The 26,582-nt window shown below is 55.2% G+C and overlaps 1 protein-coding gene across 5 annotated transcripts in view; it reads left to right on the forward strand.

Moving 5' to 3' along the window:
• Positions 1–950: 950 nt before the first annotated feature.
• The window catches only part of DLGAP4 (DLG associated protein 4), a 146,131-nt gene continuing 120,499 nt past the window's right edge, over positions 951–26,582 (forward strand). For 2 of the 5 annotated variants that reach the window (XM_012754736.3, XM_012754739.3), the window contains exon 1: positions 951–1,153. The gene's annotated coding sequence lies outside the window, so the exon portion shown is untranslated. The remainder of the gene's footprint in view (positions 1,154–26,582) is intronic. The other 3 variants (XM_012754735.3, XM_012754738.3, XM_012754741.3) reach the window with 2 other exon arrangements.

The following is a 26,582-nucleotide window of genomic DNA, read 5'->3' on the forward strand; positions in this document are numbered from 1 at the left end:
TCCCCTCCCAGGGCTGAGAGGTGAGAAGCCTGAGTTCAAATCCCAGTCTACCCACTCGAGCTCTGTGCCCCACGCCAGCTCAGCTTCCTCTGTGTCTCAGTTTCTCGACTTGTAAAATGGGAAGGCAGAGGGCAGAGGGCACGGGAGGGAGTTCCGCTGAGGCCATGAAGGCTCCCAAGAGGCTCCTGGGAGGGGGACGTGGAATGGAGGAGCCCTTTTCTTCTCCCAGGAGGACTTGGTTCACTCTGATTTAAGGATCTAAGCAGGAGCAGCAACACCTGTTCGGGAGAGGTGGGTGGAGGGACACCTGGCTTCCCTCTGCTCGCACACGCGACGTGTCACGTGGGAGGTGGAGGAGGTGGTGACACAGTGAAGGGCCTCCTGCTTCGAGTGCTGGGACAGAGGGGGAGCCTCCTCGAAGGGTCTTTACTCTGTGCCAGGCATTTTAGCTGCATTGTCTTCTTAATCTCCACGGTGGCCCTCAGGGGAGGTACTCTTATCCCCATTTGGCAAGCAGGGAAACTGAGGCTCAGTGTTGCCCAGTGAGTGAGAGGCTGTGCTGGGATCTGAACCCAGGACTGTGTCCAGCCCCACTCCTAACTTGCCCCATCCCGGGAAAGGAGGGAGAAGCAAGGCGGGGCAGGACGTGAGCCTTTGGAGACCCAGCTTCCCGGCTGCTGTGGGGATTCTGTGGGTGGTGGGAAAGGCATCGTAAATATGCATGACATGCAAATACACCTCTAAAAAAACAATGTGGGGGCCCACAGGAGCCAGGGTGCCAGAGAGCTTTGGAAAATGTAGTGTTGTACAAACACTCGGGTTTCTATGGCGACTGCTCCATGTTGTCCCCTCCCTAGCATCCCCAGGGCCGGTCCAAGGGTCTCAGGTGGAGGGCTTCTCTAGGGCACCTCCTAATTCCCATTCCTCCCCCGTTCCTGCAGGCACGGGTGCCTCCCCTCTGCCGGTGTGACAAGGACCTGGCCCCCCTGGGTGTCGGCAGGGCCCCTGTCCCAGGCTGCTTCCTGCCAGCACCTCTGATCGAGTGCCCGGAGGGATGTGTGTGCCAGCCCTCGGTCCAGCGCCCGCTCCCGAGGTGACGCCTGTTGGGTCCCAGCTGGTTCCCGTTTTTCCTGCGCACGTAGCTCCCCGGTTGGTAAGTAACTGCCTCCGCAGGCCTGGGCCTCCCCGGGCCACCGTGCTTGGCACAGTTGGGAAGTGCCCAGCCTTCCCGCCCACCGGTGCCCACATGCTGGCGCAGGGGCCTCAGTGAGAGTTTTTATACGTCTGGGCACCATTTATAGTGTGACTGGCCCGTCTTACCCAGTCCTCCCGACAACCAGGAGGTGGGCGTGGCGGTCACGCCCATTTTACGGAGGAAACTGCCCCAGAGAGGGGCAGCCACCTGCGCAGCAAGGCCAGCTGGGCAGGGGGCTGGGCAGGTGTGAGCGTAGCTCAGGCAAGGAGGGGCAGTGAGCCGGGCTGGAGGCCGGGGACACTCCGGGGTCCCCAGAGGGGCTGAGATGAGGCCAGCAGAGTTCCTGGATCTTGAGGACCCCCTGTTCCAGTTCTCTCCTCCTCCCGCTCCCACCTTGCTTAACCCCGCTTGGGATGAGATGCTGAGGCCGGCCCCATCTCCTGCCTCAGGACCCTGAAGCCCACCCCGCCCTAACTCAAGGCTGGAGCCTTGTCCCGACATCCTTCCCGCAAGAACCAAATGGGCAGCAGAAGCCGCCACCTTGGGTCCCCACTCGGTGCTGATCACAGCACCCGCTGTCACCCCAGGTTCTTACATCTCATCCTCACACCCAGGTCACAGATGAGGAAACTGAGGCTCAACAAGGTCAAGGGGCTTACACAGGGTCACCTGGCCACCACTCAGCACTACATGGGGCCGTTGGTTTCCGATCAGCCTCCTTGTCTGTCCTCTGCTCCCCAAGGACCAGGAACAACGGCTTCCCTTCCCCAGTGGCCGGCAGCTGGCACGGTGCCTGGCATACGGTGGCACTCAGCAAAGAGCTGTGGGGGGAAGGAAAGGGAGGAAGAAGAGGGAAGCCTCTCTCCCTGCCCTCCACTGCGACACCAACAGGACCCGAGAGCCCGTTGGCCTTTTGGCCACCTGCCACCCCTGCTGGTCCCAGAGGGCTTCAGCAGGCGGCCAGCCCCTCTGGTCTCGTTTCTCTAGTCTGCCAAGGGCCGCCCAGCCTCCCTGATGGGATGCTTATGGGAAGGGGAAAGACTCGTACATATGTATAATATGCAAATGCCACTGGGTAATTTTTTTAAAGCCTGTGAAGTTCGCCGTAGATAACGTGCAGAGAAGCGCTTCTTTGCCGACAAGGAGTGGCACGCCCGTGCCAGCCTTGTTATTAACAACCGTAAAAGGGGTCCCATTAATTAGCTGCCCCCCAACCTGGCCCCCCCCAACCGGGCCCCCAGCAGGAGAGGTGATAAGGACGTCTTGGTCTGAGAGCTGTGAGCGTCTGTGGGATTTAATCTTTTGCAGACACTCTCGGTTGTGCCCAAGGAACGCATGGGCCTCCCCCATGGGACCCAGTGCGTAACGAGGGCAACCTGGGTAGCGGCGAGCATTTCTTGAGCAATTACTATGTGCCCGGCATTGCACCGAATGCTTTTTGCTCTTCCTCCTCTCAGTTAAACTCCCAGTGACCCTGCGGGAGGTCGATTGGGAGACTGAGGCATAGTCCTGGGGTGAGGGCTTATCTGTCAACCGCCCAGTGTTTCCTGAAAATTATCGCCATTCAGCGCCCACCTCCACGCCCCTGGCCAGGCACTGAGAACGCGGCTGAGCTGGCAGCCCCTGGCGTGTGTGGCCCAGTGACGGAGAGCGGGATTCCTTGGCACGAGCCGGGTGAGCAGCCGTCAGCACCGCGTGGAAAGATGGAGGCCCGGGCGGCAGCGAGGGAGGTGTTACTGCTGCTATTTTGCTAACAAGCTGGTTATTTAAAGAACAGCCGGAGCCGGAGCCGGGAAATGGGGTGGGGCGTCTCCATGCCCCGGGCAGAGGCAGCCAGGAGCGTGGGGACCCGAGGCCAGCGAGCCCTGGGAGCCGGGCTGTGTCAGAGCAGGTAGCCACGCGCTCACTTATGTTCTCTTCATCTTATTGACAACAGTGACGGCACCATCAAGGTCTGGAAAAGGGTTGCCTTCCTGGAGGAAAGGGGACATAGGATTTGGGAGGGAGACCTGAGAGCGTCTCTGCGGGCCGGCAGTGGCCTGGGCGGCAGTCACACACAGCTCTTCGCTCTGTGGAAATGCATTGCACTGAACGTTTTTGTTTTGTGCCCTTTCCTCTCTGTATTATATGTCACAGTGAAAAGGCTAAGAAACATTTATAACAGCAACACCTAATACTTATTGAGCACTTACTAAACGCCAGGCTCTTTGCTAAGCATTTTACTTTTTATCTCAGTAAACCCTCATGGATTCTCTTACTCTACCCATTTTACAGAGGGAGAAAGTGGGACTTAGAGAAGTAAAGTTGCTTGTCACGTGGTCGGAGAGTGACAGAGGCGGGACGAGGAAGCAGATGGGCAGACTCTAGGCAGGTGTGCAAGGGTCTGGGGCCAGCAAGTTGCCCTACAAGGGCGGGGACTCCACCCTTTGTTCGTCACGTTCGTCTGTGCTTCTTGCATTTGAGGCCTGGATGGCCAGGCAGGGGTCTGTGCTCACGGGCGGCAGATGAGGGGTCTGGGAGTCTGACGAGGGCCAGAGTGAGCAGTTAGCCATCTAGCAAGTGCGAAAGGACAGGAATTGGACACTCCTAGGGACAGCCCAGGGGAGATGGCCAGGACATACTCAGGTCTCATTTGAGGTTAAAAAAAAGAGAGAGATGGTCGGGCGCAGTGGCTCATGCCTGTAATCCTAGCACTCTGGGAGGCTGAGGTGGGAGGATCGTTTGAGCCCAAGAGTTTGAGGTCGCTGTGAGCTAGGCTGATGCCACGGCACTCTAGCCCGGGCATCAGAGTGAGACTCTGTCTAAAAAAAGAGAGTAGGGGGCCTGCGTGACATGGCACTGTCCAAAACAGCCTCTCTAGGGAGGTAGCATTTGAGCCAAGACCTGAAAGACAACAACGGTGTCGCCATGCTGGCCCGTGTTCACTGTAACATTGCTGGGAATAGCAGGACAACTGGGAGCAACCCATTTGCCCATCGCCAGGGGACTAGTGAAAGCCATTTTACTGTAGCCAAACAAGGACACCTGCAGCAGCTGTTAGAAATGGGGCCGTGGAGCTAAATTTACTGTTGCAAAGAGAACTTCATAATGTGTTGTAGAGTTTTAAAAAAAAAGAGGTTATAAAACAGCATGGGTAGCATGATATCATTTTTGTAAGAGCGAAGTGCGTGTCTGAAACTGTTCACAGCGTCCCTCCTGGGGAGTGGGGCACGGCGGGGCTTTGCTGTCATCTTTGTACCCTTCTGCATGTGGAGGCTTACCGGGGAGCTAGGACTTAGGGGGAGGAGCAGAGGACTTTAGGGCCCCCACTGTCCTGCCTGGGGCACGTCCCTTCTCCTGCTACCTACCCCAATAAAATGGGACGCGGTGTGGGCTGGAGATCTGGGCCATGCCTCACTTTCCCCACTTCTTGACTGTGTGACCTTGGACAAGTTGCCCACCCTCTCTGAGGCTGAGTTTTGTCATCCACCAAACAGAGACAAGAATGGCGTCAGAGGGTGGCTGTGGGGCTTAAGGGAGTGAAGACATGTGGCGGGCTAAGGTGACACCAGCGTGGCATCACTGATGGTGCTCATCATGTCCTGCCAGGGCTCTCTAGGCGTCCCTCTGCCTCGGGCACTGGGAGCAGACCCAACTGCAGGGCAGGGCCCAGGGAGGCGGAGGGCTGGGCTGGGCACACGGCCATCCGGGCCCCAGGCCAGCACCCCCTCCCCGCCCCGGCTTCCTCGCCACCAGCTCACCCACATCTGCCAAGGAACACTCTTGCCAGAGACGCTGGTATGGGTCCTGCCCTGGCCTTGGATCTGTTTTTTTGTTGTTTGTTTTTTGACAAGCAGGACACCTGCCTGGGAAGACAGATACTACCTTACAGCCACTCAGAGAATCTTCAGTCTCAGAGCAACTCACACTCGTGAAGTCAAACCCTTGGGTTTGAGAATTTACTCATAAATAACCCAGCAAAAGCAAACATGTGCATTTTATAAGTGAGTGCACTGCACCTTTCTTGATTACAGTGATAGATTAGAAACTGCCCAATTCTCCACCTATAAGAGATGGTTAAATAACTCGCGTCCAGCCAGACAGTGGCGTTCCCGGCAGCTGCGGAGGTGAGGCTGGAGCGCTCTCCCTGTTGGCATGGAAACTCGCCCATGGCGCATTGTTGAGGGGAAAATAGGAGATTAAAAAATGGTGTATATTGTATAGTATCCGGATCTGGAGTTTTTCCTGAGTGTTAGAAGTTGGGGGAAGGAATGGGAAATCCACTTAGATATCTGCTGATTTTTTTCATTTTTGTTATGAAAAATATATATAAATATATGCAAGCTGTTGCCAGAGAAATGCCCAGAAGGGTAGTCATTGAACTGTTCGTAGTGGTTTCCTCTGGACAGTGAGGTAGTCTTTTCAAGTGCAAGTGGTAGAAAACCCATCCCAAACTGGTTGAAACAAAATGGAATTTATGGCCGGGCGCGGTGGCTCACGCCTGTAATCCTAGCATTCTGGGAGGCTGAGGCGGGCGGATTGCTCAAGGTCAGGAGTTTGAAACCAGCCTGAGCAAGAGCGAGACCCTGTCTCTACTATAAATAGAAAGAAATTCATTGGCCAACTAATATATATAGAAAAAATTAGCCAGGCATGGTGGCACATGCCTGTAGTCCCAGCTACTCGGGAGGCTGAGGCAGCAGGATTGCTTGAGCCCAGGAGTTTGAGGTTGCTGTGAGCTGATGCCATGGCACTCACTCTAGCCTGGGCAACAAAGTGAGACTCTGTCTCAAAAAAAAAAAAAAAATGGAATTTATTGGCTAGATCTGTGAGGTCCAGAGATAAGCTGGCTTTAGGCCCACTGGATCCAGGGGCTCAGACAGTGTCTCCAGGACCTGATTTCTGTCCCCATTTCTTAACTCTGTTTTCTCTGGGTTGTTCCTGTGTTCTCCTTGAGCTCCCCTGTACAGGTGATGAGCTGCCTGTCCAAAGGCATAAGCAAGAATTCTTCCCAGACAGTGCAAACCCAAGTCCCAGGACTGAGTCTTGGCATTGATTGGTCAAATCTGTGGGATGTGCCCACCCCTCAAGCCATTGCTGTTGCTGGAGGAAGTCAGCGCTCTGATTGGGAGCCTGGGCCTGTGCACCACCGGCTGGGGGTGGAGTCAACACCACCAGGACCTGAGGCGTGGAGAGTGGGGAGGGTGGCCCCCCAAAAGTGAATGTAGGCTGTGGTCTAAAGTAGGCCAAACAGTGTCCAAACCCAGCAAATGCCCTCTCCTGTAACTATCCGAATTTCCCAAGATGCATGACTTCCATAATTGAAAAAACAGCACAACTATGGGAAAGAGTCCTGAGCCCAGATCTTACAGTCCAAAGCTCACCGAGGCAGCCGTGGACTCCCTGGGAGTCAGAACGTCAGACACAGCCCTCTCTGCGTCCCGGGAGAGAGCTGCCCTGGCCCTTGAGGGTCTGCAGTCCTTCGGGAGAGGGGAGAACACACACGATGGGATGTGGCGGGTGCTAAGGCGGGTGTGCATACAGCAGCTGTGGGGACCCCAAGGCCTGAGAGCAAGGAAGGCTTCCTGGAGGAGGTGATGCCTACATTGAGTAGCCAAGCAGAGTTCTGGAAGAACATTCCAGGCAGGAGAAACAATGGGTCAAAGGCCCAGAGGCATGTAGGGGGGGAGGGTGCAACCATCGGTTGAGAAGGGGCAGGCCGAGACCACAGGAGCCTTGAATGCCAGGGTAAGAACTTGAACTTCATCCTGATGGCAGTGGGAGTCTTTGAGGGATGTTGTGGAATGAGGGGAGTGTGAGTGAACTCACTCTGCCTGGTGCTAGAAGGGTCAGGTCAAAGCTGCACATGGGGAAGGAGAGAAGAGACCCAGTGGTACCCCTCAAGGGCATCTTAGAAATCTCCTGGGCTAAATTCCTTCCCACGCCAGGTCAGAATTCCTGTCTTGAGGTGCCCAGCCACTGCTTGCATACCCCCAGAGATGGGGAGCTCACTCCCTGTTCTCACCACTGCTAGCTAGGAAGCTTCTTCTCGGGACCAACTCTATAATCCTGGCACTGCCTGAAACGCCGAGGGCTGTCTCCCAAATGACCCGCCAGGAGGGCAGCAGAGGCCTACATTTTCAGGTCAGTAGGTGCCCGAGACTAGGGAGCCCTGGGTGCCTACAAATGCTGCAGGGAGTTTGAATGGGGGAGGGCAGAGAAAATCACATTAACTTGACTGTTCCTACAGTCCTTTGGACACACTTCTGATGCCTCAGCCAATTCTCCACATGCCCTTTGCATTTTAAAAACAAGGAAACTGAGGCCCAGTGAGGCTTACCCTCTTCTACAACAACACAGAGCAAGCTGGAGGCAGGGCTGGGACATGGACCCCATCGCTCCCACCCCTGCCCCCTCCCCCGTGGCCCTCCTCCCCACCTCCTCCTGTCCTGGTCACTTCATCTCCTTGGGCTTGGACAGCTTTTATTTGAAAATTCCTGCCATCCCAGATCATCCCCTGATACTCTTCTTAATCCTCATTAATCAAATGTTTTGTGACTGCTTACTTTGACAACAGCATTTTTTGTTTCCGATCGATGAAAGCTATGACTTGTCCGAGCTGTGTGTCATGGGTCATCTCCGACACTTGATCGTGCCCCACGGCCCCCATTTAGTCACCCGTTCTCACACTGCACGAACAGTCCTCCGCGCCTGCCATGTGCCAGGTGCCACCAGCCGCCAGGCCACAAAGCTGCGTCGGGACGGCCCCTGCCCGAGGGAATTCCCAGTTCACCCGAGGAGAGGCGTCTGTGCCAGGGACAGCGACCTCAGGTGAGGCAGGACAGGTCAGAGGTAGGTGCTGGTCGCTCAGGGCTCTCCAGGGCCAGAGCAATTGATTCTGCCCCTCTGAGCGGTCTCGAAGGATCCGTAGGGCCGCCCCAGGAGGAAGGCGGGAGGGGCTCTGCAGAGCTGTCACCTGCTGAGCCTTTAGGCAAGAGAGCCTGAGGGACAGGGGAGACACAGGGCTGGAGAGGGTGGCCCAGGCCAGAGTGGAGCTTGGAAGGCCTCAACTACTGGGCTGGGGAGTTGGAGTTTGATCCTTAGCGTAAAAGAGAGCCAGAGGCAGGCCAGGTGGGGCGTTAAGAAGATCCTGGCTTTGGGCTGGTGTTGGGAGTGACAGCGGGCAGGACAGGACCATGGGGATGACGCAGACGGGCACTTAGCAGGGAAATTCAAGACTTGGGGACTGGGTGCTGCAGAAGGGGACAGAGAGGGTTAAGTTTTACCCTGGGAGGGGGGCGGTGTGGCTTCAGGGCCCTGCGCACCAGTGTGGAGATGGGTCCTGGCAAGCCGGGGCCAGTGTCCCCAGGTGAGGCCCGCAGGGACCTCTTCAGCTTCGAGAGACTTAGAGCAGCAGCCTGGTGAGGCCTCGGGGGTCCCCGCACCCTTGATGAAGGACTGAGCCAAGTCTCCGTTGCTCTGCTCTGAAGTGGAGCGATGATAGCACCTCCTCAGGGGCTATGGGAAGGTCGCACGGGAGGGCGTGGGGGCAGGCTCTGCACGGTGCCTGGCACACAGTAAGTGCTTGGTGACTGGGGGCTGCTCTGGTTGCCATGGTCTGGGGGGCAGAGGTGGGCAGGGGAGCTGACTGGTTCTGGAAGCAGAGGTAACTGGAGTCACTTGGAGAAAGAAACCAGGGACCTCAAAGGGCCTTGCTCTCTACCTTCCCGTCTCTGTTGAGGGAGGCAGGGTCTGGGTCTGGCTGCAGGAAAGGAGATTCCAGCTTAAGCTAGGAAAAGCTTTTGGATACAAAAAACTCTCTGTAGATGGGCTAACTTGAGTGGTAGTGAGCTCCCCATCACTGGGAGTATTCAAGCAGCAGCTGCACCACAACTTGGCAGAGAGTCTGTAGAGTATTTGTGCTTCAGCTGAGGAGCTGGAAGGGCCTTTCTGGCCCAGAGTCTCTGATTTCATGTTCTTCATTCTCTGAACCTCAGTTTCCTCATCTATAATAGGATAATAGCAGTTCCTGTCTTACAGTTGGTTGCAACGTTTAAGTGAAATCATCCAAATGAAGTGCTTACCCCAGATGTGACACACAGCAGGTGCTCGGTGGATGGTGGCTGTTATCACCGTGGATGTGGTGCTGGATTCCGGAGCGTATCACTTCCATCCGAGAGCCCTGGGCTGCCTCTGCTCTCGGGTGCTTCTGCCTGCCTGCCCTTCGGGACCCACGTCCTGCCCTTCTCACTGCCACTGTCTCTGTCTCCATCTCCACCTCTCCAGGAGGTGGTAGGATTTCCAGGCCCTTCTGGGCCCCTTTTAGCTCCCACTTGAGCGAGAGTTGGCAGGTTGGGGCGGCGGGCGCCATCCGCCTCCCATATGCTTCCTGCTATTTTAGAGGAAAACTCTGCCCGCGTTCCTCCAACCACACGGGCTGACATTTCCAGACAGACGCTGGAATCAGCTCTTCGGGGGATTGGCAGATAAATTTGGCCCAAGCTGTTGGGAAAATCTTCAGCCTCCCTGGGGAAGCGGAGCCCAGGCTCACTGACTTCCGTCCACCCCGCGACTCCTCCGGCCTGGTCCTCCCGGGGGCTGGAGGTCTGTCCCACAGCCCCGCAGACTAGGGTAAGTCTCAGCAGCCCAGCCTCGGCCCAGGGCAGCCCTGGCCGGGACGTTGTGGCTGCCAGCCTTTCGCTCAGAGGAGCAGGAGTTGCAGGGGAGGCTCCTCCCCCCACACCAAGACACCTGGGTGTCGCCTGGCTCAGGCTGGCAGAGGAGCAGTTTGGGGGCTAGAAAGACCCCAGCTGCAGACCACTCGCTGTCTCTGTGGCCTCAGATAAGCGGCTCCACCCCGCTGACCTCTCTTGCTTCCTCTCTGAAATACGGGTAGTATAGGATCTGATTAAAGCCTTAGGATGAATGGTGCCTGGCACATGCTAAGTGGTCACCAAATACCAGCTGCTTTTCCTATTACCATCATCCCTGTCATCGGTATTATTTGGGCTAGAACAATGCCTGGCACATGACAGGAGCTCAGTAAATATTAATGCTGTTCTCTTCTTCCGCACAGCTGTGGCTCCTCATGGCTGCTGGGGCACTTCGGACATGGCTCAGAGAGGGGTGACCAGTGGCAGAAGTACTAGAATAGGACAGGCACAGGTTGCCACATCCAGGGCAGGCTGCAGACCACCAGTCCCCCCAGCGCACACGCACACAGGGCTTCCTCCGTCCCAAGGCCTCGTCACCCCGTCGTCGGGCATGCTGCTTGGCGGTGGTGGCTGAGAGGGGAGCCCGGGGAGGCCGGGCTGGAGGCAGAGTCGGGGTGTCAGCCGCGGCGGGAGGGTTCGGGGAAGCGCGAGTAGTTCTGTGTGGCTGGAGTAGAAGGTGGGCGGCGGGAAGGCGTGGGAAGCCAGTCTGAGCTTCATTCAGCACCTCCTGATGGCACCGAACCCCAGGCCTCCCGCCAGGAAACGAGGGGAGAAAGGACCGCATGCTTCCTGCCCTCAGGAAGTTCTGGCTCTGGGTGAGGGAGGCAGGGACAAACGTGCCTTCGGGGAAACCAGCAGGGCTCTGGGTTACCTGGAACAGCCCCAGGCCCCGAGAGAGCATGAAGCGGCTGGTGGTGGAGGCACCTGCTGGAGGCAGGGGGTCAGACAGGGCCTGACTGTGGCGGGAGGCTGAGCTGGAGCTGGCCGGGGGAGGGGCAGGGGCAGAGGGACAGCAAGAGCAAATGTAGAGAAGGTGGCAGGGGCAGGTCCCGGAGGCCCCGAGTGCCAGGCCCGTCAGAACCGCTCTCGAGGAAGATCACTCTGGGGAGGCTGCAGGACCTGTTGGGGGAGAGAAGGAACCAGGAGACCTGTCTGCAAGGACCGGCTGAGGCTCTGCTGCGCGCTGTTGAGGCAGGCGGAGGGGAATTCTGAACCAGGGAGACGGGCGAGCGGGGCGGAGGCAGAGGGTGCCGCACTAGGGCCCGGATCTGGGCAGAATCCTCGGACTTGAGACAGGTCAGGTTGGAAGGGAGGATCCGGACCTGCATGGGGGTGGGGTCAGGTAAGAGAGGGGACATTAGGGGGACTGAGAGCCAGGCCCCAGAGTGGTCAGGAGGAGTCGCAGAGGAGAGCCAAGTGCCAGGTGTGGGGAGGGGCTTCCTGGCAGCTGGGACTCAGGAGGGACCGACAGCACACAGGTAGCACAGTGAGCACAGCCAGCGGCATTAGACCCGGTGGCCAATTCCGGATCTGTCTACTTGCTGTGTGACTTTGGGAAAGTCACTTGACTTCTCTGGATCTCAACTGTTATGATACTGAATCAGCTGGAATTGCATCTGGCTGCATGCAACAGAAGAAAACACACAGCATTTGTGTCAACTCCCAGGAGGTCATTCTTCCCATGTAACAAGAATCTCAGAGGCAGGCAGCTCAGGGCCAGTGCGGTGATTCCAGTAAGTGAGCAAGGGCCCAGGCCTCTGTCATAACTTAGCATGTATCTTTCATTCTCGTGGCTACCAAATGGCCATCCCACCTCCATGTGCTGTGTCTGAATTCCAGGCAGGACCTAGGGAGTCCAGCCCGCATGCTTCCCCAGTCTGCCTTTCTTTTCAGAACAGTCGAGTTCCTGGAAGCTCCACCTAGTGGAGTTTTTGCCTGCGTCACTTCTGCCACATGTGGTCACATGGCCACCCTAGCTGCAAGGGAAGCTGACAAAGTGAATATTTCTAACTGGGCACTTGTGTTAGGCCAAAAAAGAAGACTAGCAAGCAGTATAGCTAGCAAGATCCACCTCACAGGGAAAGATGCCAGGCGATAATTAATGTACTTAAAACATTTAGCACCTGGAATAGAGCAACCTCTCAATAAGTGGCAGCTGCCTTTATTCTGCTGCTGTGCTTGCATTCATTCATGCATGCATTCATTCATTCAGCAAGCATACATTGTGTCCCGGGCATTGTACACTGTGCCGGGCATGACCATGACGATCCCTGCCCTTTTGGCACTCACAATGAGTAGGGAAGAAGGAAAGGAAACAGACAGATTCGCTCCACTTCAGTCATTGTCATGGCAGAGGATTGGGACCTCCGCTCATTTGCGTCTGTGTTGTCTTACCTCTCTGGTTCCTCCACCTAAAACAGTGGCTGGCACACGCTAGGCATGCAACAAATAGTTATTGAATGAATGAAATCATTTAAGAAATACCCAGTAGGGGCCTACTATGTACAAGGCTCTCTGAATTAGGTAGAGAAAAGGGGCGATGCGTCCTCCCTCCCTTCAGAAGAATCGGGGAGGGAAGATTGCTCGAGGGCAGGCCCTGAGGTAGGTGCTGGGGACCTAGAGGGGACGAGAGTGCTGCGCGTCCTGCCCTCGCTGAGCCCGCAGTCTAAGGGGAGAGGCGCTGCGAAGGAGTGCGGAGTCTGAGGGCATTCTGTTCAGGTGTCCTGGGGGAAGTCCCTTCCCCTCGCTGGGCCTCAGTTTCCCCACCTGTATGACAGGAATGATGGGCCCTGGTGGGGCTATCACTGAAGTGGGTGATGTGGTTGGCGCCTCGTAAGCCCTGCTCCCTGTGTGTGTAGGGGGCTGGCATGGCACTCGGGGGCTATAGCCACTTCCCACGTTAAGAGAGGGGGCAGCCACTGTGGGGGTGGGCACGGGCTTGCCGCTCAGCCCCTTTGGAGTCTCACGGGGCTCAGGAGGGCAGAGTGGGCTCTGCTTCCATCCTTGCCCACCCTAGTGTCTGAGCCTGGCACAGCCCTGGATGTGGGCAGTGAATGGGCAGCACTGGGCAGCCCACGGTGAGAGGTGAGGGTGACTGTAGTTATCAGAGATCTCCCGGAGGTGGGGAAGCGGCCTGGAATTTGAGGGCGAGACCTGGTATTGTCAGTTTTTTGGCTGCGTGACCTTTGGCAGATTTCTTGGCCCACCTGAACCTTGGTTTCCCTGTCAGCAAAGTGGGTATAGTTATCCTTGTCTTGCCTACCCCTTGGTACCTTGACCTAGCACATTGTAGGCACTTAACATGGGTAGTGCCCGTCACTGCCGCCATTGTATTTTCCTTGTGGGGAGTGGGGAACAGACATTCACTGAGCCCTGTGATGTGCCAGGTCAGTGCCATCTCTTTCATCACGACTCTGAGGAGGTGGCCTTCTTCCCATCCATCAGAGGACACTGCTGTTCTGCTGGGCTCTGTCTTCCCTCCTGCTGCCTCAGAAGGACCGAGTCAGTGGCTTTGCTGGAGTCTCTGCTGAACCGAAGCCCTGGGGATCCTGACAAAGGGCTCTGAGAGCACACAGGCAGCCTGTGACGTCAGAGGGGGAGGGCAGGATCAGTGTAGCCCCCATCCAGTGGGCGAGGGGTCAGGAATCAGGGGATTCCTGAGGGATCAGGAATGCTCTTCCTCTTTGTTCAGTGTCTTGAGAACAGGGCAGGGAGCCCAGCCCTTGAGATGAGGTGGTGACGGGCCTCTCCTGGCCGCTGCATTTGGCTCTGACACTGTATCCGGTGGCCGCCACTCCTTGTGTCTGGCATGAGGCCAGGAGGTAAAAAGGAGAAGATTTGGGGGGACCTCTTGGCCTAGCGTGGTGGGTTTCCTCAGCCAAGCACCCCCAGAAAGCTTCCGAGGGCTGGCACTGGGTGAGAAAGCAGGCCCCTGGCATGAGAGACGTGCGATAGAAATAGGATTGGAAGTAGCCCTTTGGGGCCTTACTAACTGTGGGGTAGGTAGCTGGCTGGAAAAAAGCTTTCAGTGCCACCTCAGCACAGGGGAAGGGCACGTTGGCCCTGTGACTTGGCGCTGGGCTGCTTGGGGATGCGCCGCTTGTCCTGTTCCCCTGTCCTTGGTGCTGACAACAGGGGCGTTCTCCGTGGTGCTGAAGAGAGGTGTGGCCCGGCCCGCCACCTGGGGCGCTGTCCTTGGTCCTGCCTCCAGAGAGCTTTCATCAACCATTTCCCGGTCCGGTTTTCTGGGGACCCAGCTGGGAGGTCAGAAGCTTTGGCCGTGGCATTGAGCAAATCTGAGCAATATCTGAGGTAGGATTGGTGCCCCTGTTGTCATCTACCGGCCACCCTTCTAAGAACTTTTGAGGTCCTATGCCATTTATTTCTAAACATCAACCTACAGGGGAGGTACTAACATGTGTTTCTATTTCTGAAGTAATAGAGACCGCTGAAGCTCACAGAAGTTAAGTGTCTGAGGACTCTGTCTCTAGCCTCAGTTTCCTCAATCATCATGGGCAGGTTGTTTGTAGTGTTTCACAAACCAGTGGATGGGCTGGGGCGGTGTCTGTCCCACACTCCGAGGAAAGCATGGGTGGGTTGTTAAACACAGACACTCTTGCAATCTTGTGGGATTTCCTGGAAGATCTGGGATTCGAGCCAGGCCTGAAGGGGTGGGGTGGAAGGCTTGTGTGGAAAAGAACGGAATGTCCATTTACTGAGCACGTAGTGTGTACCAGGTCCCGTGCTGGGCACTCGACAAACCTGGTCACTCTACCCCCACAGCCACACTGGTGAAGAGGGACTGGTTCCATTTAACAGACGTAAACGCAGAACAGATGGGGCCTCCCAAGGTTACTTAGCTAGAAGGTGGTGGGGTTAAGAAAGGCCTTGAGAACTGGAAACCACAGACTTGAACATCAAGACCAGAAAGGATCCTGGGTGTCATCGTGTCCAGCCCAGGCAAGGAGTGTGACCTGCTGGGGACATACTGAGTCAGCAGCAGGACTCAGGCTGGACTTGGCTTCCTCTGGTGTCTTTCCTCTCCCAGGACTGTGGCACCGCCACCCTGCCCTCACCACTGGCCTAGGCTCCAGGGAGATGAGAAATTGGTGTTGTGTCACGAACAGGGACTAGGTGTCCAAGAGACCTGAGATTCAAGTCCTGGATCTGCCATCTGTGAGCTGTGTGGCCTCAGACAAGTCACTTGCCCTCTCTGGGCCTCTGTTTCCCCACCTCTAGCAGAACAGAAGAGCACTATAATCACCACCCTGTGGGGTTGTAAGGCTGAGAAGAGAGAGCGGGTGGGAGAAGGCTGACAGGTTAGTCCTTGCTGGTAGCAATAAGACCTGGAGAAGGGAGAAAAGCCCGCCCCCCCAAGGAGGCACAGCAAGTATCAGAAGCAGAAAAGGGCCTAGAAATGCTGCCCTGAGCCACCAGTGCCACTTCACAGTGGGCCTAGTGGCCATGGCTGGGCCGGCACCTGGCAGCCCCAGCTGACAGACATTCCTTCAGGCAGGCAGACCCGAGCCCCAGAGCCAAGTGTCCCTGTGGGGGTCAGTGTCTGGGCCAGCTCTGGCTGTTTCTCCACCAACCACCCTAATGGCTCCGAGCTTAATATGCCTCGCGGGGCTGCTGTCATGCCTAATTAGACTGTCCTCAGCCACCCTCTCTCCCAGGCCCTGTTGTGGCCATCTGAGGCCCTGGCTGTGATGATGGCTGCTGCCCTTGGCGGCTGCTTGGCTTGTGGGAGGGAGGAAGTGGCCACCTGCTCTTCTGACCACGTGTGGCCTGAGAGATCTGCCTCCCCAGCCCGGCCCGGGAGGCCTCCTTAGCTCCTGGGCCCAGAGACTGGGCCGCACCCTCCCCCAACTCCCTCCCCGGCTGCAAAGCCTGGCACTAAAGCAGAGTGAAGAAGGAAGAGAGAGAAAGATGGCAGGAGCGACAGGGAGAACAGGAGGGGAAGGGAGGCGGGGGGCCCGGCACCGCCAGGCAGCCTCCTCAGCTGAGGCTGGAATCACTTGGGAGACAAAGCCTGCCTCGTCCCTACTCCCTCCTGAACCTCTCGACAGCCTGAGCAGCCAGCAGGACACGGAGCCAGAGACAGGACGAGACGCACCGTCTGAGGTGAGGGCTTCATGTGGGGCCAGGGTCAGGGGTCATTGTGGGGCTGGAGTCCTAGGGGAGTGACAAGGATCAAGCGTGGGGCCTTGACTTCTCCAGCGTCCATCAGCACAGAGCAAGCGTTTGGTGAGGGAGGGAGGACAGGGAGGGAGGGAGGGAGGGGCAGAAGGAGGAAGGAAGGAAGGTATTCTGTGTAGAGGGAACTCTCACAAACCCAAATCCAGGGGCAGTATGTGAATGGTTTTCTTACATAGATTATATCATAACCAATTAGTTATCCTTGCATTTTGCTTTTTTTCACTGATACGTTTCTGAGATTTATCCAATACAAGTGTAGTTGTAGTTCATTCATTTCTTCTGCTGAATAGTATCCCACTGTATGTTCATCCCACGTTTCACCCGTCTTCTGCCGGTGGGTGTTTAGCATGTGGCTTCTGTACCGTGAGCAGGGTCGCCGTGAACATCCTCGCTGGGGTGGGTCCGTGTTTTTCAGAAAGCAGGATTGTCTCTGTTAACAAACACTGGCAAATTGCCCTCCACGGTAATTATGCCACTTTGCACTCCTGTTAGCAATATCTCCGAGTTCTCATTTCCTCAGCACCTCACCATCAGTTGATTTATCACTCTTTAATTTTGCCAATCTGCTAAGAGAAAATATCTCGTTTTCATTAGCATCACCCGGCTCTTAGGGAAGCTGAGCATCTCGTTGTATGTTTAGTGGTCATCTGAATTTTCTCTTCTGCAAAATGCCTGCTCATATACTTGGCCCAGTTTTTTATGGGTGACTTATCTCTTTCTTATTAATTTGCAAAAGAGGCTTATATATGTGAATATTAATCTTTGTTATGTTTGTTGCAAAGATTTTCTCCCAGGATGCTGCGTGTCCTTTAACTTTGTCTTTTTCATTCAGAACTTTAAATTTTGGATGGAGTAAAATGTATTTCCCCCTTTATTTGCTTTTACTTCTTTGCAACTTGTTCAAGAAGGCCTTCCCCATGCAAGGTCATAAAGATAGTCTATATTTCCTTCTAATTATTTTAGTTTTATTTTCCCTTTATGTTTCATATTTTGATCTTTAATCCATTTTAGGTCTTTTATCTTTGAATCTGGTGTCAAGTAGGATCTAATTTTATTTTTATGAGGCTAGCCTGTCGTCCAGGCAGCATTCACTGAATACTCTGTCCTTTCCTTGCTAATTTGAAATACCATCTCTGTTTTATATTTAAGTGCCCATGTATTTATGGAGCTATTTCTGGAAACTTCGTTCTGTCTCATTGATCTCTTTGTCTACTCTAATTCTACATCAATTACTCTATCTCACTGTTTTTGCAACAAAGATATATTGTCATTTGGGGTAGGACAGCTCTTCCTTGGGCAAGACTGTCCTGCTCATTGTAGGTTCTTGTATATCCCTTATCTAATGCCAGTAGGAGCGCCCTCCCCAAGTCAGTGTTACAACCAAAAATACCCCAATCATTTCCAACCCACTGCTGAGAACCACTGCAAACATCTGTATAATGTGTTTTTTTCTTTTTTTTAGAGACAGGGTCTCACTCTATTGCCCAGGCTCGAGTGCAGTAGTACAACTGTAGCTTACTGTAGCCTTGAATTCCTGGGCTCAAGTGATCCTCCCACTTCGGCCTCCTGGATAGCTAGGACTTCAGGTGCGCACCACCACACCTGGCTAATTTTTTTATTTTTGTAGAGATGGGGTCTCACTATGTTGCCCAGGTTGGTCTCAAACTCCTGGTCTCAAGTGATCCTCCTGCCTCAGTCTCCACCACCACCTTCTTGATTCTTTTTTATTTAAATCTTTTCTTTTCCCTCTGCTTCACTGCCAGGAGCAGAATCAGTAGCATGACACTTAGGCATCTCTGGAGGAAGGACTCCCTTCAACCAAGACAGCCCACTCTTTGGAGAGGATCTAATTGTTAGAAAGTGCTGTCGTACACTCAGCTGAAGTTGGCCTCCCTGGAGCCCACAGAACGCAAGTTCCTCCCCACAACCTGGAACCCATAGAACACAAGTCTTGGCCCACCCTTCATTGACCTTGGAGAGTAGACATTTCCCCTGCACCTCCTTCTCTCTGGGCCTCCAAACTTAATAACCCCAGCCCTCTGATGTTTGTCAAGGACCTGGCTTCAGTGGCGGGCAGCATGGCATGTTTGAGCTTGAGTCAGACACATTGGGTTAGAATTCCTGCTCTTCTACTTTTTAGCTGTGTGATTCTGGAAAAGACAGTTAACCTCTCTGTGCCTTATTTGTTAAATGGGCATAATAGACTCTCCACCCCAGAGGGCTGATGAGAGATGTAAATGATTCAGAGCCTACGTCCTGGGCCTGGCAGGGGTGCCCAGGAGGTGATAGCTGTTAATGTTTTTCCTGCAGCGGTTACTTCTTCATGACTCTCCTGGGGTCTGTCCCATGCCCATCCTTCAGGAGCACAGTCCAGAGCTGGAAGGAGTGCCGTGATGGGCTCTGGCCAGGAGAAAGACCACCATTCCAGCCTCTGCCTGAGAAACTAAGATGACAGGATTTGCGCTGGGCTAGTTGTGGGGATGACAAAAAAAAAAAGTCAGGGCTGAATCCAAGGCTTTGGTCTGATCAGTTGCAAGGGTGGCACCACCCCCAAACTGATGGGGAGACCAGGAAGAGCAGGTCTGCAGGATCTGGAGTTCAAGTTGGGACAAGTCAAGTTGGTGATGCCTGTTAGACGTCCAGGTAGAGATGTTGAGTGGAAAAGTGGGTACAGGAGTCTGGAGTTCAGGGCGGGTGTGGGGGGTGTCCAGGCTAGAGATGTAAATGTGGCAGCCATCAGACCTTTCTAGATCCTTTTCTTCCCTGCTATTGCATGGACGTCATTTTATTTTGTGTGCTTTTCCCATAAATAGAATCATATCCCATAAATAGAATCACAAATAGATCTGCAGTTTGCTTTTTTCACTTATCTTTATGGTTTGAAGTTTTGGGGATTTGGAGGTTTTTTTTTTTTTTCAGGCCAGTACATAGAGATGACATCATTTCTTTTCATGGCTGCATAATATTCCCTAGTGTGTGATGTTCCCCAGTTTCCCACTGACAGGCACTGCGGTTGTTCTTGCTTCCCTGTCACTCGCAGAACTGGGGACACCATCACATGAGTCTCCTTGTACACATGATGGAGTAGCCCTGGGCTGGCCTTGGGGCTGTGGAGTTGCTGATGACAGCTCTAGGCTGACCCATTTTTAATATTTGGCCTCCCAGGTTTTTTGTTTGTTTTTTTTTAATCAAAGTTTCTTTAGAAGGTTTGAAAACAAATATTTATTGAGTCAGGCCTCGAACTGGGCCTGGGTTCACAGCAGCAGACACAGCTGAAAACCGTTTCAACCCGGAGGTCCCAGAGTTCTGCGTCTGGGAGGTAAGAAAGCACAGTGGTTAGGACGGCTGGTTCTGGAGTCAGATGGTTCAAGTTCCAGCCCTGCCTCTTTCTCCCTGTGTGTCCTGGGACAGGTTACTTTCTCTGCCCCTGCTTTCCCATCCACAAAACAGTAACCATAATGCCCACCTGTCCCTTACAGATGCGGGGAGATTACAGGAGATAATGGGTGCCAAGTCACCGGCTTAACTAAGGCCTGTCGCAGACTGAGCACAATCTGTATGAACTCTGGTAATGACCATTTTTAGCTATAAGTCTAAACTGCGAAGGTTTCCTGATTCTTCCTTTCATTCCTTTTCTTCCTCTTTTTTTTTTTTAAAATTCCTTTATATATATAAGAAAAGTAAATAAGAGATCAGTAGAATAGAAAATAAAGATAGACATGAGATAATTCCAGGTGATATTTTGCTAAAGGTAGGCTATAAATTTGCCTCTGAGCTTCCTAGTAGACAAAGAAAAAAGGGAAACACAAGAAGTAGCATGATTCACAGTTCCCTTGAAAGGAAAAGGAGGCAGTTAATTGCTCAGGTGTGTGCAGAATAACCATGTCCTCAGAGCCATTCATACAGCAAATACAGTGAGAGTCGGGGGCTGCTACAACTCATCCCCAAAGGGTCTGGGGTTCAGAGGGGTCATGACTGTGGGGTCCTGGAGGGTAGGTGATAGAGCCTGAGCTCTTGTCCTCCTGCTCTGGGGGAGATGGCCAGGGCCACACCTCCCCTGCTGCATGCAGCTTGGGCACCAGGCTGAAATGGGGGCTCAGAAGCGTACGAACTGGGGCGAGGGGCAGTGAAGATCAGCCGGGGGAAGGCTTTGTGGGGGTTATATATGCCCTGGGCCTTGAAAGCCAAGCAAGACTTCGACCCCTGAAGATGATAATGGAGGTCACCGGATCTGCTCCAGGCCCTGCCTGGGGCAGGAGCATCCTCTGTGGCCTGTCACTGATACAGGAAGCAGGGATTCAGGTATTCAGGGATTCTCCCGTGATGGGAAAGCTGAGGCCCAGAGGAGGCGGGGATGAGGCCTGAATTCACACAGAGAGACAGGCCCTTAGCAGGCCTCAAACCCAAGCCTCCTGCCTCCCTGACCAAGCCAGTTCTCCCCTACCCACCCCCCACCAGAGCTCCTGCTCTGGGTTCTGACTTGCCTCCTCCAGGGTCATTAACCACCTACTGCCTGTCACGTGGTGTCCCCCTATATTTAACTCCCACGGTGTGACTTACACAGGCCCAGAATAGCAGCCCTGGGGTGGGAGACGGCCCCGCTGCACTCCCCTCTCATCTGACAGAACTTCTCATGGCCGCAGCTCCTTCCCCCAGAGAGAACAGAGTCCTCGATCCTGCCTCTGTTACTGCAAGAGGGGAACTGGCTTGTCCCTAAGTAAGACTTGTCCCTAAGTAAGACTTGTCCCTAAGTAAGTCATAAGAGGCAAAGTACCCACTTGGGGAGTCCTGGATACACACTGAGCCCTGACCCAGGGCCCAGGCTGAGCCTCGACTTTGATCCCAGACTGAACCCTCACCCCTGCCCCAGACTGAGTTCTGTCTGGCCTTGACCCAGGTGGTTGCAGTTGGGAGTATCAACAGTTGGGGTCATCCTTCCCCCTCCTTTAAATGTGGAAACTGGGCTGAGGGACCACCCACGCCCCACATAGGCCAGTTCCAGGTCTCAGAATCCTGCTCCCACATCCTGGTCCTGGTCTCAGTGGCCTGGGGCCCGGTAGCCTTGGGCAATGGAGCCATTCAGCATCCCCATGGGGGCTGCCAGCCCCACGGAAACCCTCCCTCCCCCTTCCCCTAATGTGCCTCCTGTCTAATTCTCCATGCCATGTGACTCGTGGTGAGGGCCGAGATATTTATAAAATCTATGTCCTTCGTGATAAAGCCAGCCCCGGGGACCAGGTTCAGAGCAGCTTTATTCATCCTCTAAAGTCCCTAAAACTTCAAACGCATCCGCCACACAGGGCCCTTGGCGCGCTCTACCCGCCGCCAATTGAAGGTGCAGCCCCTGCATTTCGGAGCTGCCTCCCTCTTGTGCCCTGCAGACTCTGAGCGCTGTTCCCAGCAGCCACGAGCCCTGGCTGCGTGGAAGGGGCTGGAGGCAGGCAGCAGCTCTGCTTCCTGCCCCGTGGCTGCAGATGAGTCACTGCCACCTCTGAACGCTGGTCTCTTTGTCTTGCAAACAGTGGCCGCCCCCACCCTCCAGTCTACCCTGCTGGGGAGTGGGATTCTCAGCATCAGGCCTGGCAGAGAGGCCTGCTGGTGTTAATGCTGGCACAATCATAGCTCACAGTCACTGCTACCTGCAACTCTTGGGCTCAAGAAATGGTCCTGCCTCAGACTTGAGTAGCTAGGACCACAGGCACATCCCATCACGACAGGCTAATTTAAAAAATTTGTTTTTGTAGGGGAAGGGTCTTGCTATGTTGCCCATGGTAGTCTTGAACTCCTGGCTTCAAGCTATCCTCCTGCCCCAGCCTCCCAAAGTGTTGGGGTTTACAGGTCTGAGCCACTGCACCTGACCCCTTAATGGGTTTTTAAAATAATAAATCAACAAAACTGTAAAGACTATCCATGTTTTTTTTGTTGTTGTTAATATATATTTTGTTCTTATAGAATTATTGTTACTATAGCATTTGGCTTTCTGAAATGTTTTTATTGATCAGCACAATCGGGGCCATCTGAGCAGTGGGCAGGACCCACTGTGGCTTTCCAACAGCCCGTGGCAGCACCAGAAGGTGCACCATTTGGGTTGTCTCGAAGTCTGGGTTAAATTGCAGGTCACTCTGGAAGGGAGGCGGCTTAAGGCTGCCCTTTTATCGGAATCGCAAAGGCTCCTGGGAGCAGCATCTTTACACTGGCCCTGACTTCACATGATGGGCCTTGGGGCCTGGGCAGGAGGCAGGGAGTGGCTTGGGGTCGTGCCCCCTGGACAGTGCCCTGCACCAACACAGCCTTCACACGGAGGTCAGAGACCTCCGAAGTCTTCCAGGCCACCCCTTCCCATGGCAGAGCCCCCTCCTCACATTCTGCCAGCACTTGTCTGGCCTCTGGTTGTGTTCAAGTCCACCCTGTGCTGGTAGCTCTTTGCAAGTTGCCCAGGAATCATTCTTAGATTGTGCCAAAATCTTTCTTCCTGTAATTTCTGCCCTCTTATCCACATGCTTCCCCCTGGGGCATTTATTTTTGAGCCCAGCCCGATGCATTGCGCTCCGATGACACAGGGGGAAATGCCAGACATGATCCCTGCCATCAAGGAGTTCGAGGTCCCTGGTTTTAAAGTCAGATGGACCTGGGATCAAATCCTGACTCCCTGACTCCACTCATTTCTTGCTTGTGACCTTGGACAAGTCACTCAACCTCTGTGTCATTCCTGTACGATGGGCTGCCGTGCACAGGCTAGGAAGTGATGCACATCAGCCTCCCAGGACAGGGTCTGACATGTGATCAGCACCCAATAAATGGTTGGGTTGTAGGGTGAGGGCTGAGGGCAGCAGGGCCTGGGCTGGAGCCACCTGCCCGGAGGAGGCCCCTGTGAAGGCAGAGACATGTCTTTGAGAAGGTGATGCACAGCTGGGACAGCCAGGCATGTGGGGGGCAGGCAGCAGGAGCTGCTTGTGTGGTGGCTTGGAGGCTGGTGCCTACCGGCTGTCACAGTGGCACTGAGGCTGGGAAACCTCCAGCGCTGTTCACAGAGGACCCTCATTACTACACTGCTGAATCTGGGTGGTGGCCATGGTGCAGGCAGGGAGGGGTTAAAGGTGTGGGCAGGTGGTGTGGCTGGAAGGGGCTGTACTGGTGGAACCGTCCTGACAGGTGATGGTGGCCAGGTCCAGGGCTGAGGCAGCAGAGGTAGAAAGAAATGGGAACCTCAGCATTCAGCTCAGGTGCCAGAGGCCACCACTGGGATGGAGACCCAAGAGTAGCATGTCCAAGGGGAGGCAGAGGAGCCTCAGGATTTCCTGTCGTTCATTCATTCATTTGCCTGACGGGTATTTATTAAGCACTTACTATGTTTCAGGCACCATATCAGGCCCCAGGAAATTGCAACGGACAGGACCCAACCCCAGCTTCCACGAGGCTCTCAGTCTCGTGGAAGAGACAGTAAGTAAAGTAAATAAACCAGTGCTCCATTCGTGGGTGACAGGGGAGTAGGCGAGGGGTCAGGGAGGCCTCTCTGAGGAGGAGACATTTGGGCTGAGCCCGGAAGGGAGCCGGGGAGAAGCCACATGAGGGTCCAGGCAGAGCATTCCCAGCAAAGGGAGCAGCGAGCGAGCGTGTCCCAGGTGTGCTGAGACCTGTGAATGGGGGAGGGGAGGGTCAGGACTCAGGCGACCTTTGTGAGGGGTTTGGCTTTGGTCAAGAGCCCAAGGCTGAGGTTGGGGTGGGCCTGGAGAACTGGGAGTCGTTAGGGCAGAGGGGCGATGAAAATCCCCAGGGGACAGGTGCCCTAGGAGAGGGGACTGGACGGGAACACAGACCTGGCCACAAGCCCGGGGGGCCTGGGTTAGAACCAAGAGCCCTGCGTGCCCTTGCTGTGCGACCTTGGGCCCATCTCCTCTTCGCTGGGCCTCAGCCTCCACATCTGTTAAACCGTGAAACTGACACCTGTCCCCTGAGGAGGGAGTGGCGGAGAAAAGGGCTATGCACTGGGAGGCGCTCTGGGGACCTGGAGGTCCGGCCTCTTAGTGAGTAGGGCAGGGCAGGGTTGGCCTGGACTTCTGGACTCGTTTCCCCTGAGGGTCCACATGGAACCACCTGGGGAGCACTGAGAAGGGAGCCAGCTGGGGCACGTCCAGGTGGTCAGCTGCTGTAGAGACTGATCTGGGCCAGAGCTTGCCCCGGCCCCTTTAAAGAGCTATGAGCAAAGTGGGAAACCGAGGCAGAAGCTAGCACTAGAGAGGGACGGAAAGACCGCTGCATTTACCCGGTGGCTACCACGGGCCTGTACCCTTTGTGGCACTTTAGACATGTTTCTTGCAATTAGACATAGATCAGGGTCTCCGTTGCCCAGATGAGGAGCTAAGGCTCAGAGAGGGAGGTGGCCTGCCCAAAGTCACACAGTGGATGAGTGCATCCCACCCCAGCCTGTGTCTCGGCCAGCCCTGAGGCAGCTGGGGAGGGGGCCCGGGGACTCACCCCCTCACCAGCCCACAGTCCCTGCTCTGGGCTGACTGGACACACAGGAAGGTGGGCCACCTCCCTCCTGCATGCCACACCGACCTGCCTACTCCTCTGAACCTGTGACTCTTTCCAGCCTCAAGGCCTTTGCACATGCTGTCCCCTGGGCCTGCGACTCTCTCTCTCTCTCTCTCTCTCTTACACACACCTCATCCTGTCAGTTCCTACTCATCCTTCAGACCTCAGATCAAACCGCACTCTCTCCAGAAAGCCTGATCCGACTTTCTCCCCATCAGATGCTCTCCTTGCGCGTCTGCCCGTCTCCCGGGCTCTGGTCACTGCTGTCACTCGCATCCGTCTGCGAGGTTATGTTTAAGATCTCTCTCCTGACGGGCTAGCTGATGGCCCTAGGGGGGCCCCACATTTCTTGTGGTCTCTGTGGGGCCTGGCAGAGAACAGAGCTTAGGAAACATGCTTGTATGGATATTGGGGGGCTTCTCTGTGCCTCTGCCCCGCAGGGGGTGAGGCTGCAGGGGTCCAGAGGAGCCCTTGCCCTGCTGGGGCCCCTGGACACCGACCCCCATGCTCCTGAGACAGACTCCGCGGTCCCCATCTCCACTGGGGCGTGACGTCAGTCATTAAGTGGCTTCTGAGATGAGCCAGGGCTGCGTGGGCTCCACGGTGCGTGCGTGCACGTGGCCCAGAGTACAGGCACATGTGCACACTGGCCTCCGTGAGTAATTCCAGTGGTGCTTCCAAACGCTGTCTCCATGGAGAGGCCGCCCCCGCCCACCCAGCCCCAGGTGGCTGCCTCTGCCTCCCTCCTGGCTCCCCTCCCAGCCTCTCCATGACCCAGATTCGACCCGCCTCGCCTCCCACACCCGTGGGCTCTGGCTGCTGAAAGCTCGGGGTTCGGGGCCCTCTCCCCAGGACACGCCTCTCATTCAGGATGGGCTCCAGGTTCCAGGGACGCTTGTTGAGGCCACATGGCAAGGAGAATGGGCACTGACATGCCACTGCCTGACTTGGAACCTGGCTCCTGCTCCCAGGTTGTGGATAATAGTGCCTCGCTGGGGGTCCACAGGCTTCCCTGCAGCCCTCAGCACCCTCCCCTCGCTCCTCCCGCCCCAGTCGCACTGGTCCCCTTGCCCTGATCCCTTTACCTGAAGCGCACCTCCCCCCACCAGCCACAGGCCCACTTCTACACTCACTGTCCCTCCACCTGGGACGCTGTTTCCCAGGTACCATGAGGTCTACCCCTCACTTCTGCCCAAATACTGCTTTTCCAGAAAGCATTTCCTTACCCTATAGTACCCATTCTTCTTTACTCGCTCTAATTTGCCTCCAAGAAGGTATTGTCAACCTGATGTTATGTTATATATGCGTTCGCCAGCTGCCTGTCTCCCCACTAGAACATAGGCTGTATGGGGGCAAGCATGTGGTCTTCCTCACTGCTGTATCCCAGGGCCTTGAGTGCCTGGCACATAGTAGATGCTCAGTAAATGTCTGTCAAGTGAATGAATGCATGAACCTAAAGCACTTGGCCCAGAGCCCAGCCCTCACCCATTAGCAATGTAGCTATTGTGATCGGAGCCACCATTCTTATTAACTGTGGCGCAGAGCAGGAGCCGGCTGATGTTAGTCTGCTTGGTGCCGGACAGTCCCACTGATTTGATCACTTGTGGCCCTCACCATCAGTTCCATGAGATAGGCACAATTATTACTATTAGGCCCATTTTCTGGATAAGGGCGTGAATCTTCAAGAGGTGCCAGGGGTCCCTGAGCCCGGCTGGGCTGATGGGGTTGAAACCCAGGCCTGCCTGGTCCCTGACTCCAAGCCCATACTTGCTGCCAGCTCTGGGCCCTCCACCTGCAAATGCGGTAGTCTTGGAAGTCTCACTGTAATGTCGTCATAGCAGTGGGGACTCCAGCCTGCTGAGGAAGTGGGGGGGAGAAAGGCGAGACCCCAGGGGCCATCCTAGGTCAGCCTCCTCCTTGCCCGACGACCTTGAGCCAGCAGCTGCCCCTCAGCACCCCAG

The sequence above is a fragment of the Microcebus murinus genome, chromosome 16, assembly GCF_040939455.1.
Source record: "Microcebus murinus isolate Inina chromosome 16, M.murinus_Inina_mat1.0, whole genome shotgun sequence".
Classification (NCBI taxonomy): domain Eukaryota; kingdom Metazoa; phylum Chordata; class Mammalia; order Primates; family Cheirogaleidae; genus Microcebus; species Microcebus murinus.